The sequence below is a fragment of the Alexandromys fortis genome, unplaced genomic scaffold (genome assembly GCF_014885135.2).
Source record: "Alexandromys fortis isolate MF-2015 unplaced genomic scaffold, M_Fortis_MF-2015_v1.1 scaffold_63, whole genome shotgun sequence".
Lineage (NCBI taxonomy): Eukaryota > Metazoa > Chordata > Mammalia > Rodentia > Cricetidae > Alexandromys > Alexandromys fortis.
In genome coordinates, this window is record NW_026067953.1 from 9,359,185 (window position 1) to 9,376,887 (window position 17,703).

General features: G+C 44.4%; 1 protein-coding gene and 1 pseudogene; both read left to right on the forward strand.

The window, feature by feature from the left end:
- The window catches only part of LOC126507192 (serine protease inhibitor A3N-like), a 93,776-nt gene that overhangs the window by 60,147 nt on the left and 15,926 nt on the right, over positions 1–17,703 (forward strand).
- On the forward strand, positions 11,283–16,692 carry LOC126507198 (serine protease inhibitor A3N-like; annotated as a pseudogene).

Genomic DNA, 17,703 nt, shown 5'->3' on the forward strand with positions numbered 1-17,703 from the left:
TTTTTTTTCTTATTCTCAATAAAATAAAAAAAAAAAAAAAAAAAAAAAGAATACAGTTTCCGTTTAATTATTTCAGAGGTAAGCTGGCCGGGATCCAGGCGGGAACACAGCCTGCAGCCCTCAAAACATAGCATAATCACTTATTCCTTAACTGGGGAATGAAATGTTTGGCTAAATGAGGACTCAACTGTCTCTCACTCCCAATCAGTGAAATTGACCTCCCCGTGAAGAGGCGGGGATTACACAATAAGACGAGAAGACCCTATGGAGCTTTAATTTACTAGATTAACTTTTCAACAAACCTCTCTAGTGGACCAAACACTAAGACATAAGATAGCAATTATGGTTGGCATGACTTTGGAGAACTAAATCAACCTCCAAATGATTTTTAACTTAGACCTACAAGTCAAAGTGACCAAAAATCTAAATGACCCAAAAACTTTTGATCAATGTTCCATGTAAAGGGATAACAGGTCAACAACTCTGAGAGCAAGAACTTCAATGCTAATTTTATCGCTTAGGTTGTGCTCCATGGTTGAGGCAATGACCTCTGTCAAGTAATTTGGCCAAGGTCTCAAGATGAATGTGTCAGACAATGATTAGAACTTATGGGCCACATGGCAGAAGAAGGAAGGAAGGAAGGAAGCACCTGGGGCATAGTAGTTTTGACGCAAACACCCTACCCCACCATGCAGCCACTCAACATTGATAAATTCCTATAAACTGATTGCCCAGCATGTACAAACCATGAGCCATGCATGGAGTTTCCCAGCATTCAACCTAATTATACTACAATTTCCAGGCACCTCACTTTCCCCTCCACAGTCTTTACCTCCATTGCACATTGGAATTACAAATAGGGGTTCATCTCCAAAATGACATTTGATCACCAAGAGCCAGGGGAATCCTCAGTCCCAAAGGAACAAGTAAAAGTAAATCCTAGGAAAAGTCATAGAACCCCATAAGAGATAGATTCAGATATTTTTCACAAGTTCCAGACACAGGTCAGGTCATTTTGAGATGCATTCAGCACCAGGTGCCTTATATACCTGGCCTGAGTCCAAGAATGATGGTGGGATGAAACTGGGGCATTCCACTGCACACGAGTGTTGGGAGTGTCCCAGTCGAAGGATTTTCCCTGACACATGCTGGAGAGATTGCTGGGACACTTGTTTGCTTTCAATAGATGGTTTCCTATGTCATCACCTCATGGCTTTCAAGGAATGGTATCTCAGTACTCACAGGGGTAGGAGATCCTTTGAGTGACCACAAGAGTGCAATTGCTTGGTGATGTCATGTCCCCCTGCTCAAGAGTGTCCTCAGGAGCCATAAGACACAATCAAGTCTCTAAATGAATGCTCACCTTTCCCTCTCTATGCAGGCTTCTTCTATTTTCCTGGACTCAGAGGATTCTCTGTAAGTTCCAGGTGCCCCAACCTCCTCTCCTCCTCCTTCTACAAAGCAAGCAAGCTCATCTCTTGAACTGAATCATCAACTCTCTCTCCACTGCTCCCTGAAAATGCCCTCAATGATGATCCCCAGTCTGCACAACCCAGTCCTCTGGATTGTAACCACAGCGACTAACTCTCCTAAGAGAGGAAAGTCTGATTAACCCCTCCAGTGCTCTCTTTGTGGCTCTGAGTAATTTCAGAATCCACCTAGAGGCAGGCTCTCTGATATCCAGTGGCTGTAATTGCTTCTTCCTCTACCACCCTTCTGCTCTGTTGTCCCAAAGACCCTCGGGATTCTCTGAAATGACTACACTCTTGTGTGCTCTGCCTAAAGCATCCTTTCTGGTCATCTGACCACCTGCTCATCCTCCTCTGACCTCAGCACAGAGGTCACCTGATCCACAGACTCATTTGTGTTCTCTCTGCAGTATCTAGAGCCTTGTTTACAATCCATCTGCCCACCTCCATGATAATGCCTTGGACACAAAACCTTGGCTTTGGGAAGGCAGTTCCACTGGCTTCAGGAATCTTGAAGAATATCCTGCCAGTCATAATGTCTAGCTGTGCTGACATGGGGAAATGGCTAAGCTTCTCTGTGCCTCAATTTTGTCATGCATAAAAGGAATGATAATCGTATGTGGACCAGGTGCTGTACATTTCAAAGAGTGTGTGTGACAATCCCTACTTCCTTTTGTTGTCATAGAGGCCATTCCCCTGCCAAGTGCCATAAGTGAAAGCTGAGTGAATATTCCCTGGCCACCTTCTGTGCAGTTATGCGTTTATTGATCCTTTGTTGCAAGCCCGGCATTTAGGGAAAGGAATGTGAGGGTATCAATCTGGCATGTGAGGATGATAGTTGCAGACTTAGAAAATGAGTTCTCTGCCCTATGTAGGGGTGCTATCAGGAAAGGAGCCTGCTAACTAACTGCCTTTCAACAGGAGTGAAGCCTGTAATGGTGGGTCAGATAAGGGCATGACCATCTGCTGCAAGGGATGGTGGATTGCAGAACCTGGGAACTGGATGAGGGATGCACAAAGCAGGAACTTGTCACCAGGGAATGAGATTCAGTGCAGCAGGTTCCCTCTCAGTCCTGGGCCTGATCTTCATTGATTGGCCTGTAAGCTTGCTTGATCCCAGCAAGACCATGGAAGTAGAAAGCAATGGGAATGAGACTGCCTGCCAGTACCCACACTTGGGGTACAGGCACATACAGGGCAGTGAGCAGGGTCAGGGCATAAGACAGATTCTATGATTAGAACATGAGCAAGTGCTCCCAGTAGGCCTAAGAGATGGACACTAAAGTGCAGTCAGCACCATGGAGTTAGTCACAATCACTGTCCAAGACAAGTGTACAAAGGCATTCAGAGAATGGCATTCAGGATGTACACACCCACATGTCTACTCCCTCCTGGGCATCTGGGCAGAAGGCTCTCACCTTGGAAATTTCTAGCATCAATTGTGGTTGAAGATCTTGGTCAGAAATAGGGTCATGGGAATGTGCTTCAGAGACAAACATCAGGAATGGCCTGTTGAAATGCACTGACATAGAAATAGATCTTGCACAGAATAGGATCACTTTGACTCCTGTGTGGTGTAGGAGGTCCTTCTGTCTATGTGTTGCTTTCATTGGTTAATAAAAAAAACTACTTTGGGCGTGGTGATAGGGCAGAACTTAGGTAGGCGGGAAGAGAGAACTGAATTCTGGGAGGAACAAAGCAGAGACAGATAGCCACTATAGAGCTGCCAGGTCTACAATAGAAGAAAGAAAGCATCTTCAACAAATGGTGCTGGCATAGCTGAATGTCAACCTGTAGAAGAATGAAAATTGATCCATATCTTTCATCATGCACAAAACTCAAGTCCAAATGGACTAAAGGCCTCCATATAAATCTGACCACACTGAACCTGATAGAAGAGAAAGTGGGAAGTAGACTGTAACACATGGGCACAGGAGAACACTTCCTACATGCAACCCCAATAGTACAGACAACAAGACCAACATTGAATAAATGGGACCTCCTAAAACTGAGAAGCTTCTGTAAAGTAAAGGACACTGTCATTAAGACAAAAAGGTACCCTACTGAATGGGAGAAGATCTTCAGCAATGCCACATCAAACAAAGGTCTGATCTCCAAAATATATAAAGAACTCAAGAAACTAGATATTAAAACTCTAATTAACCCAATTAAAAAATGGTGTACTGAACTGAATAGAGAATTCTCAACAGAAGAAGTTCAAATGGCCAAAAGACAATTAAGGTCATATTCAGCTTCCTTAACAATCAGGGAAATGTAAATCCAAACAACTTTGAGATACCATCTTATACCTGACAGAATGGCTAAAATCAAAAACACCACTGATAGCCCATGCTGGAGAGGATGTAGAGTCAGGGGAACACTCATCCATTGTTGGTGAGAATGCAATCTTGTGCAACCACTTTGGAAATCAGTATGGCATTTTCTCAGGAAACTGGGAGTCAACCTACCTCAGGACCCAGCAATTCAACTCTTGAGAATATACCCAAGACATACCCAATCATACTACAAAAGCATGTGTTCAAAAGCTGATATGTTCATATCAGCACTATTTGTAATAGCCAGAACCTGGAAACAACCTAGGTGCCCCTCAATAGAAGAATGGATAAGAAGATGTGGCACATATACAGTTTAGGGTTTTACTCATTGGTAAAAAAACATGACATCTTGAATTTTGCATACAAATGGAAGGAAATAGAAAACACTTTACTGAGTGAGATAACCCAGACCCAAAAAGATGAATATGGTATATACTCACTCATAAGTGGATTCTAGCCATAAATAAAAGACATTGAGCCTATAATTTGTGATCCTAGAGAGGCTATATAAGATAGTTAATACAAAGAAAAACATATAGTTATCTTCCTGGATATTGGAAATAGACAAGATTGCCAGGCAAAAGTTGGGAGCATGGGGGTGGGGGTAAGGGGATATGGGGAGAGAGAATGGAGAAGGGGAGAATTGGGGAGAGCTTTGGGAAATGGGATGGTTGAGTTGGAAGAAGGGTGGATATGGGAGCAGGGAAGTAGATATCTTCATTAAAAGAGCCATATTAGGGAATAAAATCACAGCCCAGCACAGAGTAGGTCTTCCAGTTATCATTGCACACAGGTGAATGAATGAGTGATGAGGAATAGGATGGCTGCACAGGGCAGAGCTGATTCTCAGAGCTGATCTCATGTCAATCTCACTCCCTCTGCCCTCCACCACCCATTCAAGGTTCCATGTAATTACAGCCCGTTAGACACTGAAGAATCCTCAGCTCCTGCTCTAGCTGATCTCATCCTACGAACAAGAAAACTGACAGTAAAATTTGCCTCAACTACCATGACTGCAGAGGGAAACTCACCTGCTCTCCCCCTGTCCCTGCTTTTATCACCACCTTCATTACACCATCACTGCACTCCACCGGTCCCTGACTCTTTAACTGTTACACAGGTATTAGTGGGACTTTGAGGTATAGGGACATTGGGCCCCAGGCTGACAGAAGAATGCTGGCTCAGGGCAGCTTTGGGTCATCACTGTTTCAGTGGATGTCGCCATCCTAATCTTGACCTCTTTGTTCATATACTCCCTCCTCCCACTCTTCATCTGGACTTTGAAGGCCCAGCTCAATGCTCCATTGTGGGTCTCTACTCCTGTTTCCACCAGTTGTTGCTGGGTAAAGATTCTATGGTGACACTGAAGATATTCATCACTCTGACCACAGGACAAGGCCAGTTCAGGCACCCTATCCTCTATTGCTTATGGTCTTAGCTGGGATCATCCTTGTGGATTCCTGGGAATTTCTCTAGTGTCAGATTTCTTGCTAGCCCCATAATGACTCCCTCATTAAAAATATCTCTTTCTTTTCTGTCATCTCTGTTGTTTTTGCCATCTTGACTACTCTCAAGTAGTCCCTCAAACTCTCCTCCCTTCTTCCCTTCTCATCTCTTCTTCCCCTGATTCCCCCCTACTCCCATACTTCTATATTTGTCAGGTGATCTCACCTATATTCTTTTTCCAGGGGTGTATGTGTATTTTGTGTGTGTGTGTGTTTGTGTGTGTATATGTATATATGTGTGTGTGTGTGTGTGTGTGTGTGTGTGTGTGTGTGTATAAATCATCTTTCTATTCCTGGGTTTGGGTTACCTCATTCAGGATGTTTTTTCTAGTTTCATCCATTTGCATGCAAATTTCAAGATGTCAACTTTTTTACCAGTGAGTAATACTCCATTGTGAAAATGTACCATATTTTCTTTATCCATTCTTCGGTTGAGGGGTATATAGGTTATATCCGAGTTCTGGTTATTACAAATAATGCTAGTATAGACATAGCTTAACCAATGTTCTTGTAGGATGATTGAACATCCTTTGGATATATTGCTGTGTACTAAGCTAGGTTGATTCCCAATTTTCTGAGAAACCTTTATACAGATTTCCAGAGTGCATGCATTCCCACCAGCAATGGAGGAGTGTTCACCTTACTCCACATTTTCTTCAGCATAAGCCATCTTTGATGTTTTTGATCTTAGCCATTGTGGCTGAAGTAAGATGGTAAATCAGAGTCATCTTTATTTGCATTTTCCTGATGGCTAAGGATGCTGAACATTTCCTTAAATGTCTTTTGACCATTTGTGATTCTTCTGCTGAAAATTTTCTGTTTAGTACTGTATCCCATTTTTAATTAGATTATTTGGAATTTTGATGTCTAATTTCTTGAGTTCTTTATATATTTTAGAGATCAGTCCTTTGTCTGATGTGGGGTTTTTGAAGATCTTTTCCCATTCAGTAGGCTGCCTTTTTTGTCTTGTTGACTATGTCCTTTGCTTTACAGAAGCTTCTCAGTTTTAGGAGGTCCCACTAATTTATTGTTGTTCTCAGTTTCAGTGCTACTGGTATTGTATTAAGGAAGTGGTCTCCTATGTCCATGCCTTGAAGACTACTTCCCACTGTCTCTTCTATCAGGTTCAGTGTGGTCTGATTCATAATGAGGTTTTTAATCCATTTGGACTTGACTTTTGTGCATGGGGATAGATATGTATCCATTTGCATTCATCTATATGTTGACATCCAGTTATGCCAGCACCATTTATTGAAGATGCTTTCTTTATTACACTGCATAATTTTGGCTTCTTTGTCAAAAATCAGGTTTTCATAGGTGTGTATGGATTAATATCTATGTCTTAGATTTTATTCCATTAGTCAACCTTTCTATTTTTATGCCAGTATCAAGCTGTTTTCGTTATTATAGCTCTCTAATAGAGCTTAATATGAGGGATAGTGATGCCCCCAGAAGTTCCTTTATTGAACAGGATTGTATTGGCTCTACTGTTTATTTTGTATATGAAGATGAGCATTGTTCTTTCAAGATCTGTGAAGAATTGTGTTTGGATTTTGATGGGGATTGCATTGAATCTAGAGGTTGCTTTTGTTAGGATTGACATTTTTATTATGTTGATCCTACCTATCCAAGAGCATGGGAGATCTTTCTATTTTCAGTTAGCTTCTTCAATTTCAGGTATCTTTTTTTCATTTTCAGGTATCTTCTTCAGGTATCTTTCTTTTGAAACTTAACATTCTTCTTCAACAGTTCTTCCATTTATTTGGTTAGTGTTACCCCAAGATATTTTATGTTATTGATGACAGTTTTGAAGGGTGATGTTTCTCTGACTTCTCTCCCAGCTTCTTTATCAGTTGTATGTTGGAGGGCTACTCATATTTTTTGAGTTGATCTTGTATCCTGCCAAATTACTGAACATATTTATCAGCTGTAGGAGTTTTTTTTCATCTTTATGTGGCTTATTATATTTTTATTCCTTTATTTCTTTTTTTTTAATTGAGAATAAGAAAAAAAAGTTTCCGCCTCCTCCCAGCCTCCCATTTCCCTCCCCCTCCCCCCACTCTTCTCCCCCTCCCCCCACTCCTCTCCCCCTCTCTCTCTAATCCAAAGAGCAGTCATGGTTCCCTGCCCTGTGGAAAGTCCAAGGTCCTCCCCCCTCCGTCCATGTCTAGGAAGGTGAACATCCAAACTGGCTAGGCTCCCACCAAGCCGGAACATGAAGTAGGATCAAAACCCCTTGCCATTGACCTTGGCTTCTCATCAGTCCTCATTGTTCGCCATGATCAGAGAGTCCGGTTTTATCCCATGCTGTTTCAGTCACAGTCCAGCTGGCCTTGGTGAGCTCCCAATAGATCAGCCCCACTGTCTCAGTGGGTGGGTGCACCCCCCGTGGTCCGACGAATATCTTTCATATCACCATAGAACCTTCATCTGGTAATGGATGGAGATAGAGACAGAGACCCACACTGGAGCACTGGACTGAGCTCCCAAGGTCCCAATGAGAAGCAGATGGAGGGAGAACATGAGCAAGGATGTAGGAGTTTTTTGTAGAGTTTTTTTTTTGGGGGGGGGTCCTTTATGCTATCTACAAATAGCAGAAGTTTGACTTCTTCCTTTCTAAAATGAATCTCCTGATCTTCTTCTGTAGTCTTATTGCTATAGCTAGAACTTTAAGAACTATGTTGAATATATAAGAAAAGAGTGGAGAGCCTTGTCTTGTTCATGATTTAGTGGAATCACTTTGAGTTTCTCTCCATTAAATTTGATGTTGGCTGTTGGCTTGCTGTATATTGCTATTATTATTCTCTGTCCATCCATCACTTACTGCATTCCTCCCTGTACCTGTGTAACTATGATATTAGAATCCTCCTGCAGATGGGATTCCCCTAGGCCCTTCTCTAACTCTCTTCCACTTCCTCCTCACTCTGAGGTTCTCTACTGTGGCCTTCTCAAGGTTTTCTTTCATCCTGTTCACTCTGTCTCTGTCACTTGATCCATCATGAGTGTATTCCATTCCAAAATAAACTCATCAACTCTGCTTGTTTCCATCCTTAAACTTCATTCCCACCTCACACTGGTTAAGCCTCACCACCTTATTTTTTTTTTTACTGCATGCAATATGGCTTGGCAGATGCTCTCAAGGTATTAGATGACTTATTTCAGTTTCCAATTCATATTGATCTTGACAAATTTTGCTGCTTTACAGGCAAGTCCTATGTCCATGCCTTTGTCCCCCTCCATTCTTGTTCCTCTCTATGTGCCCGACGCCATCCTCAACATATGGTCCAGGCAAAAGACATACCTTCTGCCAAGGCTAATCAAAACCTGAACTTGTCCTTGTGTGGATCCTGAGAGGGTCTTTAAACTTCCCTCTAAAACATCACAAGCCAGGTCTCCATTCTTTGCATTGCTTTCAAGATTCCTGTCTTCTAAGCTCTCACAGTACATTCCACTGAGTCTTAAATGCTGGTTTTTTTTTTTTCAGACATATTTCTAAGTGTAAGGGGGATGCTGGCTATGAAGATTGGGATTGAGATATATCATATGCAGGAGGCCAGAATGAAATGTAGGAATTTTTTTCATAGCAGGTGCCTAAGTTGATCATCACAGAATCATGGGTAAGATGATCAGATTCATACGAAGAGTGTGGTTAAAAACAGGGTTTTGAATATGAAGTTTATGATGTAAAGCTTAGGACTATGTGGGTTATGAAATGGGCCTATGAATACAATTGTTGACATTGCATTTTTAGGATATTATTTATTTATTCAGCTATGAGGAATAGTGCAAATGGTCCAGCAGCATATTTGATATTGAAGCCTGAGACTAACTCTGATTCTCCTTCTGTTAGGTCGAAAGGGGCTTGGTTAGTTTCTGCTAAGATTAAGATAAATCATATTATGTCTAGGGGTCAGGCTGGCACTAGAAGTCATAGGGATTCTTGTGTATATAATAATGATTGGATTGAGAACGATCCGTTTATTGGAAGTACAGAGAGCAGAATGATTGCTATTGTGACTTCGTATGAGATTGTTTGAGCTATGCTCGTAGAACTCAAAATATAGAGTATTTGGAGTTGGATTCTCACCTTTATCATAAGATGGAGTAAACTGATAGGCTTGATGTGGCTAAAATAAATAAAATTGCTAAGTTGAGGTTGACTGGGGGTGAGGTATTGGCAGTGAAATTTGTAGACTTAGGGCTGGTGAGAGGATGAAGTGGATGTGATAAGGAATAGGGTTGTGGAAGTGGCTAGGAGTCCTAGAGGTTTTTTCATGAATAGTTTTATTGCATCTGTGAATGGTTGGAAAATTCCTTATGGGCCTACATGATTGGTCCTTTCTGTAATTGTACATAGCCTAGGATTTCCTGCTCTACTAAAGTAAGGAACACCATGGCAGTTAGTACTGGAATTTGGAGGGTGAAGATGTTAATGAAACACACTATTAGGGAGAGGATTTGAACCTCTGGGGACAAGGTTTTAAATCTTACGCAATTTCCGGGCTCTGCCACCCTAATGAACCCCTTGTCTAGGGGGTTGTTAAACAAACTTACTAAATTGAGATGATTTCATATATTAGTTTTAAGGCGCTTGTGTTAAGGAGGCCTCACTTCCCTTGTCCTTTCGTACTGGGGGAAGTAGTTAATAGATAGAAACCGACCATGATTACTCCAGTCTGAACCGGAGTTTTTTGAGTCTCCTAGAAGGAATCATCCTTCCTCTACATCCATACCTTCTAGTTCAGCAAATTTAAGTCATGAGAATATAATGTAAAAATCTTCATTTAGATCACTGGGGATGATAGTAAGTGGAACCCTATCTTTTCACCTATTAACTACTGGATCTGTAGGTCCTGGCTATAGGAGAAACCATACTATCTATTGAACAATGATTTAAAATCCTTACCATTCTCTAGAGAATGCTACTCCAGCCCTCTAACAGTTGCCACATAATTGGCTCTGTAACTGCGTCTTCTAAAGGCCATTCTGTCTCTCTATCAGGCCAACTGCATTAGGACCGTGGGGAACATGGCAAGATCAGTGGATTCATACTTCTTTGGCTCTGAAAGGAGTTACATAAACAGAAGCAATACTGTGTGGGATAGAATCTTAGATGTTAAGACCTTCTGTATGTCCCCAGGTGATGGCTTTGGCAGAAGCAGTCCACATAGGAAAGGCAAATCAATTACCACAAGAAGTTACTACTCCAGTGTCTTTGGTTGGGATTCTATTGCTGTGAAGAGACGCCATGACCACAGCAACACTTATAAAGGAGAACATTTAATTGGACATGGCTTGCTGTTCAGATTCTATTATGAGGATGGCAGGGAAGAGGGCAGCATTCAGGCACACTTTGTGGTGGAAAAAAGCTGAGAGTTGTACATCTTGATCTGAAGGCAGCAAGAAGTGAACTGAGATACAATTCCTCCAACAATGCCACAACAACTGTAATAATGTCACACCTCCTAATAGTGCCACGCCTGTGAGCCAAGTATTCAAACACAGGAGTCTATTGTGGACAACCACCACATCCATTAAGGTCAAATTATTCTCTTATTTAAGAAGGAAATGGTCAGATATGGTTAACTTGCCAACAGCTCATTGGCTAGTTACCTAAGAAAATAGTGAGCTATCTGGGGCTCAGTGCTGGTCTATGTTGCCTGCACATCTGGTATTCAGTGGCAGATCTAGCTAAGTAAGCCTTGCTGACTGATGGTCCGTGATGTCAAACCTAATACAACCCTCATCCCGTCACCATAACTACTTTGTTCTTGGGCCCTGTGCAGCTTGGTTAAATTAAAGAAGGAAACCTTAATTTAAATTTTGATTCCATAAGATTTGGCTTTAAAAAATTTGTTTATTAGTTTTTGACAAAGGAGGACCCACCCACTGTTGGTGGTTACTTCCCTCTGATGGTGATTCTATTCAGAGAACAAACTGAGCAAGGCAGGGGAAGCAAGCCAATAAGCAGCACCTCTCCAGGACCTCTGATTCAGGAGAATAGAGATGATGCCCATCCTTGTAGCTCTTGTACTTTTGGTTGTTGGGTTCTTCCCTGCTGTTCTCTGCCAACCAGATGGCACATTGGGAAGTAACACCGAACTTCAAGAAGACCAAAACAACAAGAAAAAGTGGACAGTCTAACATTGGCCTCCATCAACACTGACTTCGCCTTCAGTCTCTACAAGGAGTTGGCTTTGAAGGATCCAGATGAACACATCGTCTTCTCCTCACTCAGCATCTCAGCTGCCTTGGCCCTCCTGTCCCTGGGAGCAAAAAACAACACCTTGCGAGAGATTCTAGAAGGTCTCAAGTTCAATCTCACAGAGACCCCTGAGGCAGACATCCACCGGGGATTTGGGCAGCTCCTCCACATGCTCAGTCAGCCAGGGGACCAGGTGCAGATCAGCACAGGCAGCCCCATGTTGAAAAGCGCCTGCAGATCCTGGCAGAGTTCAAGGAGAAGGCAAGGGTGCTGTACCAGGCTGAGACCTCAAGTGCCGACTTCCAGCAGCCTCATGAGGCCAAAAAGCTCATCAATGCTATGTGAGGAATCAGACCCAGGAGAAGATTAAGGAACTATTCTCGGGCCTGGATGAGGACACAGTAATGGTGCTGGTGAACTACATCTACTTTAAAGGTGAGGATGGGCACTGTTTTGGGCATGGTTGGAGAGGGTGTTGGCTGTGTACCTTGTGTCCATACACTGAGCACTGGAAAGAAGGGGCTTATGGCCTTAAGAACACAGGTGCCTAACTTCTTATTACTAGTAGCCCTTACTTTCCTTTAGGATCATTTCAATATAGGTGTGGTTCCCAGTACAATCACACCATGATACCTTAGCTTTCAGTCTGAGAGCTGAATTTGGTTGTGGCAGAAGCTTATTGACTAGCTGAGTACATAGACCACATATCCAATCCTATCTGAGTGTGCAGAAGTCAGGGCTTCTCCCTGCAGAGACAGTGCCTTAGTCAGTGTTCTATTGCTGTGATAAGACACCATGTCTACAGTAACTCCTATAAAGGAAAACATTTAATTGAGGTGGGTCACTTACAGTTCATGGGTTCACTCATTTATTATAATGGCAGAACATGGGTGTATGCAGACAGACAGGGCACTGGAGCAGTGTCTGAGAGTCCTACATCTTGCAGGCAATTGAAAGTGATCTTGGACATTGGGCAGTACCTTGAGCACTTATGAGACCTCAAAGCCTGCCTCACAGTTCCTCCACAAGACTAAACCTGCTCTAAAAGAGTCGCATGTCCTAATAGTATCACTCCCTATGAGCTTGTGGGGCCAATAGCATTCAACTTACCACAGAAGGGGTCCATCACTCAGCCCACTCCAGCATGTCTAATGTGCTCAACAGAGTCCGTAGGCCAGAGAACTTCCTTTTCTAGAAGGATCCTGGTGCTCTAGGGACCTGAAGAGCCTGGTCATCCCAGCCTTGATAGGAAAGCAATATGGCTGACAATTATCTTAGTGACCCGTGGGAACTTTCTCTTCTGGACCTCTCCTCTGAGCCTTTTCTGTCAGGCTGTGTATGGAAAAGCAAGAATTGAGGAGAAGCCATTAGTGAGAGGGAAGTGTCAGCCAGCCAGTGGTCTGTGTTTAGTGTCTGACTAGTTCGTGGAATTTTAGTTTGTAAAATTAGGAGCCCAGGCATCGTGCGGGGTCACAGTGCTGAAGACACCCTCCCAGGAAATGAATCTGGGGTTGAGAGTTGGGACACTAGGCTGGAATTATTTTGGGTAAGGGTGTCTTGGGGAGACATCCAGAATCCATACCCACAAAACCCTGTGTGATAGACCAAAGAATGAGGTAATGACCCCACATGATGAGGCCCAATGAAAATACTGATGAGACCTGCTGCAGATTTGGAACCCTGGAGTCTGGATAGTCAGGGCAGAGGAGGTGAGGATCTGAGATCATAGACAGAAAACCAATAGGCTACTGACAGAGGAAGGGAGAGGATGGGAGTCCAAGCTGATCCCAGAGCTCCTGCAGTCTGAAGGGAGGGGAAGCAGAGGGATGGCTGAAGGATGAGGCTATAGGGCGCAGCTCTCTGCTGGCCACAGGACTCCTGCTCCAAGGCCGCTTGACTGTGAGGTGTGGATGTGTACTTATGCTGCTGGATCCTGAGCCCAAGAAACTGTCACAGTATCAAGTCTTCTAGGGTGTAATGCAGATAGCCATATGTACTTGGAATGTGGGCCAATCTGAGTAGGATATTTTTGATTCATGGATGTGCACATAGCCCACACGGGAGAAGAGGACTCCTTGCACATGTCTTCGCCAAATAAAAATGGAATCATGGTAATGCAACACCGAGAATTTGCAGATCTCATGATCTTCCATCTAAACCCACTCATGGTTTTGGGCACTGACTTCCATTAAGGGGGTTCATGCAGAAGGGCCCCATCAACAGATCAGGGTGTTGGAGAACACAGTCTCTCTTGTCCTGTTTCCCTAAAACCTGTCCAAATGTGACCACCTTCTAGACATGGTTCCTCCTAAGGAGAGGTGATCCTCATCTCTGCAGGCTCCAGTCTCATCATTTTCAATCTCACGTGTCTATGACACAGCCCAGTCTCAGATCCATGCCTGTTACTCAGACATCTCACATGGGAAAGCTTTGGTTATGAGATCCCTTTTTAAACTAAGCCTGTGGATCAGTTCTCATTCACAGTTCTGCATCTACAAAGCTTTTTACTAATCTAGATTAAACAACCAGAAAGGGACACTCTGTGACTGAATATGGACTGATTACTGTCAAGATTGAGGAACTGGGCAGAAATCAGCTGGACGTAGAGTCTCTCTGCTGATGTTACAATTGATGATCTGCTCCACATTTAGGGAAATGGAGGACGCCCTTTGACCCTAATTTCACATTTGAGTCTGACTTCTACTTGGACAACGAGATGACTGTGAAGGTGCCCATGATGAAATTAAGGTTTCTAACCACACCCTACTTCCGGGATGAGGAGCTGTCCTGCACTGTGGTGGAGCTGAAGTACACAGGCAATGCCAGCGCCCTGTTCATCCTCCCTGATGAGGGCAGGATGCAGCAGGTGGAAGCCAGCCTGCGCCAGAGACCCTGAGGAAGTGGAGGGACTCCTTTATGCCCAGGTGTGTGTCCGCTGGAACCAGAGCTGGCCTGGTTCTATATCCTGCTATGGCCTGAGGCCCAGTGTCCCTGAACCTCATCATCTCACTAGCACCCAGTGTGAGGATTAGAGAGTCAGCAGAGACAGGTAGAGAGGAGGCAAATTTTTCTCTGCTGACTGGATAGTTTGGGGCCTGATTTTAATGTCATTCTTTTGTTGTTCACAAGATGACATCAGCTAGAGCAGGCACTGATTTTCCTCTGTGTCTACCAGGCTGTAATTACACGGAATCTTGCATGGGTATGGGAAGGCAGAGGGAGTGAGGTGAGAGGAGATCAGCCCTGAGAATCAGCTCTGCCCTGTGCAGCCATCGCATCCCCTCATCACTCATTCATTCACCATCACGGAATGATGATGGGAAGACCTCCTGTGTGCTCTGCTCTGATTTATACCCAGAGAGTATATCAGAGACTAAAGCACTAAGATTCTTAGCCTTGTATGCTCACCTTGTAATTGAGAATGAGAGAGTTGGGATGTGCAAATGCAACTAGTCATGATTCAATTTGTTAAAAGTTGAGAAGAAGTGACATTAAGAAGGGGATGTTCTAGAGTCAGGTGGGTGTTTATTTATAAATAGGTGGATCATTAAATGCCATCTGAGTCCACACGACAGGGGAAGGACTGCATTTTGTGGATCTGGGAGCACAGCATATTCAGTGAGGGAACAGCTGGTACCAAGTCCATTGCCTCTCCAGCACTCAAAGGTAATTAACACAACAGAAAAACAAAGTCATGTAATGTAGACAGGGATGGGAAGAGGGCTTCTCTCCAGTGAGAGGGCCGTCTGTGGAGAGCTGCCCCAGCTACAGTGTGGTTTGAGGGGAACACACAGTTCAGTGACTCTTATATTTCTCTTTTCATTCTCAGGAAAATCGATGAGCCCTCCCTGCCCAAGGTCTCCATCTCCACGGACTATAGCCTGGAGGGCATCCTTCCACAGCTGGGCATCAGGAAAATCTTCTCTATGCAGGCTGACCTGTCTGAAATCACAGAAGACAAGAACCTGAGAGTCTCTCAGGTGAGCCAAGACACACTGGGTGGTTCTCTTTGGTGCCTGAATGTGGATAGAGAGGGACAGGTGTGCGGGGGACGGCAAATGTGTGAGAAAGCTGGCATTTCTGAGATTCCCTCATCCTCGGAGAGATGATTACAACCTAGATATTCCTGCTGGATCCCATGCAGCCAGTCCCTCCTCTGTTCATTGGGAAAAAAAAAAACCTCACCCAGGAGCCCAGGGCAGGGAAGAACCTGTGCTTGGTCTTTGACCATCACTGGTCCCAGCGCATGCTGTAGTGCAGATGCCTCCGATAATCCACTGTAGTGCAGATCACTGCCAGCCTCAGCTTCTTTACTGCAGAGCTGGCTTGCTACTTCTTGACTAGCACAGAGAATATCTGCAGTAAAGGAAACAGCGAGGGTTGACTGGCAGTTGTTACAGAAAACTTAAAAATAGGGGAGAAGACGCCTTAAGACCTCACACTACATTCCCAGATGCACAGCCTGGCAATGTCTAGTGTTCTTCCCTTTGACTTCTCTTGAGTGCTGGGTGGAAATCTGTAGAGCAGGTCATGGTCGTCTGGGAAAGAGAAGCCACGCCATGTGTATTGCTATTGTATGTCCTAAGGAGACTGGAGCAGGAGGGGGGATGAAGTCTGCAGTGACTGCCAGTGCCCAGCTGTTTTCTGTGGGTCTCCTGAGAAGCTACCTATGTAATAAGAACCAACAGTGCCTACTCCCATCCTCCAGATATTGCTGGGTTTAGGACAACACAGATTCTCAGAGACTGAGCATTCCCAGGGTGGCCTCATCTCACACCCTGCGCAGAGACTTGGAAACTCAGGGGTAGAGCTCATGGCAGGAACAAACAAGCTCACCAGTGTCTGAGGCCAGCAGTCGATGCTTGCTCCAGGAATCTCCTCTGCTGCCCTCCCTGGTCTCCACTGGGTGATGTCTTTCTCCTAGAGGTGGTCCACAAGGCTGTGCTGGACGTGGCTGAGACAGGCACAGAAGCAGCAGCTGCCATGGGAATCGGGATTGTGGGAATGTCTCAAATTATGAATCCTTTGAATGTGAATTTCAACAGGACATTCCTGATAATTATTTCAGACACTAACACCCAGACTTCACTCTTTATGGCCAAAGTCACAAATCCCAAGGAAAACTGGAACTTCCCAAATGGTGAGGCTTCTTCCTGGTAGCCAGGGATTGAGCCTGTATGTGGGTCTCTATGTGCATTTTGGCCTCCATTCTCTGATTGGCTGTGTGTGCCTGAGTGGAGAGTGGCGGTGACTAACTGTGTGACTGCACCATGCACAGGTTCTGTGGACAGACAGTGTCAGGTTCCTGTCCTCTTGGCAGCACTAGCTCATGTTTCTGAGACTGAAATCTGATTTCCTGGCCCCTCCCTGATGCCTCTCCTGTATGTGCTTCCACCCAAAGCCTGGGCCCTGGCAGGTAGACTCAGTTCCTATGTAGGCTCTGGTTATGTCTGTCTTTATGTTCCCCTGCCTTGATAGGACTATGCACAGTCCAGTGCCATGTTGACCTCAGGCCCTGGACTGAGAACAGAACCTGCTGCCCTGAGTCTATTTCCAAAATCTGGGAACACTTGGTACCAAGTCCAACCTCACATTTTTCTTCTTCCACGCTCTGCCACCCACTGACCTGTCAGGGGCTCCTGGCCCTGCCCACATCTGGCACTGTGTTACAGCACCCATTCCTGCAGCTGCATGGGGTCAGTTGGGCAGCTCAGCTCCTTTCCCCCTAGTGTACCTACTTAGGACAGAGGAGCCATTTTCTAGGTTCCCCACTGACCAACCTCACACTGCAGATGGACACCAACTCCTTTTTTACCCAAAATGCAGCCCTTGGAGCAAATGATCAGTAAACATATATCTGCATGGAAAGTGATCAGGCAGTGTTCACTCAGCTCCTATTGGCAGGGGTGTGGCCTCCAGTGATAACAAGGTGGGAGAGATTGTCACTCACATTATGTGACTCATGTGATGAACCTCTGACCTACATGGTAATATCTGTCCCTTTTATGGATGAGGAAACTGAGGCACCAAGAAGTTTAGTCATTTTCCCATAACATCACAGCTCGGCATTATGACTGGCGGGATGTTCTCCCAAGAGCACTGATGCCAGAGGAACAGTCTGCTCCAAGCTGATATACATAGGCCAAGACATCACTGTGGAGGTGGGCAGGTGGAACATGAAACAAGGC